At 36.1% G+C, this 3,804-nt stretch overlaps 1 pseudogene; it reads left to right on the forward strand.

Moving 5' to 3' along the window:
- Positions 1-214: 214 nt before the first annotated feature.
- LOC149801069 (protein FAM32A pseudogene) lies at positions 215-2,846 on the forward strand (annotated as a pseudogene).
- The last annotated feature ends 958 nt before the right edge of the window (positions 2,847-3,804 follow it).

Here is a 3,804-nt window from a genome sequence, read left to right on the forward strand (position 1 = left end):
TGCGGGGTGCGTCGAAGTTTACATATACGATGCTTGTGATTGGTGGGAATTTACCCACCAATCTAAGCCGTCGTTTCATTAGCCTACAACTGGTTCTGGTACAAAAGAGAGACGGTAGCAAATGTCTGGATACCAGTACACCTTGAGTGGTGTGTACGAAGGTCGAACATCTGCTATATATACGGTTTGAAAGTAAGAAGTACTAACGAGAAAGATGTCGGCTTACGATCAGGCAGTTGGCGGTGCACTTAAATTAAAAGGAGTTTCCGACAAAATTAAAAAGAAGGAGAAAAAAAAGGACAAGAAAAGAGATTTCACCAAGGTGTTTCATCATCATCTTTATTTCCTTCCATGGAAGATTACATGATATAAGAATAAATCATCTGAATACAAGCAATAAATATTTAAAAAAAAAAAAAAAAAAAAAAAAAAAAAATGTTCTGTATTGGAATACAAATTCTTACACAATATCAATCAACAAAGTGTTCGTCAACTCATAAGTTGCAAGTTTCAGTACCTTATTTACAGAAGATAGCTGCACACTGCATGACAAAGTATGCTGCATACAGGACGAATAGCTTGGAGTTTTCTTTGTCGATTACTCCTGATGGTAACCTTTTACCTAAAAGATATTGTAGTTGCAGCTCATCTTCTGCATTAAATAACGTAATGTGCAGGCTCAGGGGAAATTTATCAGTAAGGAAATCCCAGAAAGAATTTCGAAAGTTCGACATATAAGGACAACTAACACAACAAAGAAGTATCAAGTCTGTATAAACATTCCCACATCTAATACACATATCAAGCTGTGTTTGTGGAACAGCAGCCCATAGTTTAGCTACATATGTAAATACCTTAGTGTGCTGTCTAGTTTTAGCCGACTGCCACACTGAGGCAGGTCGTAAGTATTCGTGTATCGAAGAAAATCTATCAAAATCTGCTTGATTAGACATACGAACTCTCCAGAGGCTATTTTCAAGACCAACAATTTTTGACCTTACAATTTCTTTCCAATTATGTTTATCTGGAATTTCAGAATGATGTAAATAATCAGTTAGATACCCGAGCAAGTCAAACTTCTTTGAGGTATAATATAAATTTGAAATTAACCCGCAGCTTGACATGCATCCGCTCAGAATGAAGTGAAATAACGCAACGTTAAACACACGTTTAGTATGTACATTGTTAGGCATCAAACACAATCTGTGTAAAAACATCAATTTTCTTCTATCAATTTCGGACTGCGCTGATGTCCATCCTAGCATTCCCAGGGCAATGTCTGATCTTGTATGTATTGGAAAACCTTGTAAATGTTTGGCAAAATACCTCAGAGTTTTATCCAATAAAGCGAGGTCACTTTTTGAAATGTTACACCATACTTCACTTCCATAAAACATTGAAGGGAAAATTACCTTTTTAATTACATCTGCAGCAACCAAAGGATTTAAACCATTCGGTTTAATGCCAATACCAAACAGACCGTGAAAAGATTTTTTCCCTTTCTTGCATGCATCGAGTATTGCGTCATGCGACGTCAGCTTTGAGTTAATCCGGTGACCCAGGTGTGTTGCCGAATCGGTAACCGGCAAACATGACGGGCCAAGATACCATTTCATATTGATAAAATTCTTGTATTGGGGTTCGAAAATGATAATGTATGACTTTGTAACACTAAGCTCGAATCGCCACTTATTACTGTAGTCGTATGCTATATCTAACAGCTTTTGTAGATTGCTAGGATATATAGCCAAAAGTGAAATATCATCAGCTAGGGTTGGATTTCCCACAGCTAAGGATCCAATCTTTGCTCCAAATCCACTATTTTCTAACTGTAGCAGCAAGTCATTTATAAATATTGTGTACATCAAGGTTGACAAAACACCCCCTTGTCTCACTCCTTGGCCAATTGAGAACCAATCTGAAAATTGCCCATTTACAAGAACTTTACTCTGTAAATTTGTATACATGTTAAAAAATATCAAAAGGGATTTACCCGTAATTCCCAACGTGAATAATTTAAAAAGCAGTCCTTCGTGCCACACGGTATCAAATGCCTTTTTTGTATCAAGAAAAGCAGCAAAAACCCGTGAACCCATGTTTACATTATATTGTACTGATTGCAACAGCACAAAACTCGCTGTTGTGCAGCCTAAACCTTTTTGGTAACCATGTTGTTGTGAACTGGGTATACTAGAATTAGTATCTTTGAGCCAAGTTACCAAACGTTCATGAATAATTTTCTCAAAGGTTTTGTAGATAACAGGCAGTAAAGTAACAGGCCTGTAACTTTCGAGGGAGTTCTTTGATTTTCTGTTACCTTTGTACAGTGGTATTACTAACCCTTTTTTGCAATCTACAGGTATGTAAGATTGATCAATCATCCGAGTAAATAAAATTGTCATACACTCGATGAGGTAGTCGCTGCCATAGATCTAATGTTCATTGCAAATTTGATCATGGCCGGATGCTTTTGATTTCTTTAGACCTTTAATGATTTCTCTTACTTCATTTAAACTGATACTGGTCTGTAAGGCCTCAATATGGCTTACTTCGTCCTGTAGACCCCGATTTAATTCTCTCTCTATAAATTCATAAAAGTTTCCGTCAAAACTATGGTTTAAATTCGGCGTGTGAATGTCCTCATAGTATCTAGCAAAGCCAGAATGAAAGTTGATAGAAGAACGAAAGCAGAAATTGCATTTGAAAACGCAAAAGAAAATAAGGCAGCAGAAAAGATTCTTGAGAGAGCCAGCAAGACTCACAAGGAGAGAATAATGGAATTTAACAGACACCTGGATGATTTGACAGAGCACTTTGACATTCCTAAAGTAAGCTGGACCAAGTAAGGGTGTTTCTATAATCAATCAGATTGACGTTTGTGTCAAACTCGCTGTGAATTTGTATAAAAATAGAAATTTTCGTATCAACAGCGTAGTGTGGAACTTGTGTCAGTGATCTGGCTAACAATGATGACAGTACTAGGACCCCCTGTTTCATAGAATGGCAATTTCCTGTCAAGCTTAAATTATAAATCTCACACTACTTTATTTTGTAGTATGTCTTCTGAAATGGATCTGTTTGCATATGTGGAAGTATAGAGGAACATATCTCAACATAATTACCATACTAGATGTGCTTTAATGAATTACTTTTTGCCCAGTGAGTTTATTCAGAATTTTTAAATATCTTTTTCAGGAATGATTAATTTAGAACTTGCTGTGCTTATTTATTTTGACAAATTGAGTATTTAACATATGTGTTTGGAATTAATAGGCACTCGTTAATGATGATTAATGAACTGGATAAATTCGTTGAAAGTGAGATTAAATTAGTGAAATATATCACTCACCGGCCGCGTTAATGATGCTTAGTTTACGTAATAGTTACATGAGACTTGATACGTAAGGATCCTCAAATATTGTGATGGATGTCGCTGTCTTGAAGGTGACTATATGATGATTGTTAAATATATGAATTAAAGAATTGTTCAGTCTTTGAGCTGTGTGTACAAATACATAGTTACAATCTCTCTCTCTCTCTCTCTCTCTCTCTACACACACACACACACACTGTCACACACGCACACAATCTCTTTCTATCGGCATATGATTCAATAATGTAATGCGATTTCCTAAAAATATACCATATTGTGTCTTTTACTCATGCTGGAATATTATGTTGGGGCAAGCTCATATTTCCAAGGCTAAGCTCAATTTTCCAGTCAGCTTGCCCCAGGCAAGTTGTTCTTTAAAAAAAAAATTCTATAGAAATCTTACTTGCATAAAAATTTGATTCAACTGCAGA

The sequence above is a fragment of the Sinohyriopsis cumingii genome, chromosome 4 (genome assembly GCF_028554795.1).
Source record: "Sinohyriopsis cumingii isolate HCF-2022 chromosome 4, ASM2855479v2, whole genome shotgun sequence".
NCBI classification, from domain to species: Eukaryota; Metazoa; Mollusca; class Bivalvia; order Unionida; family Unionidae; genus Sinohyriopsis; species Sinohyriopsis cumingii.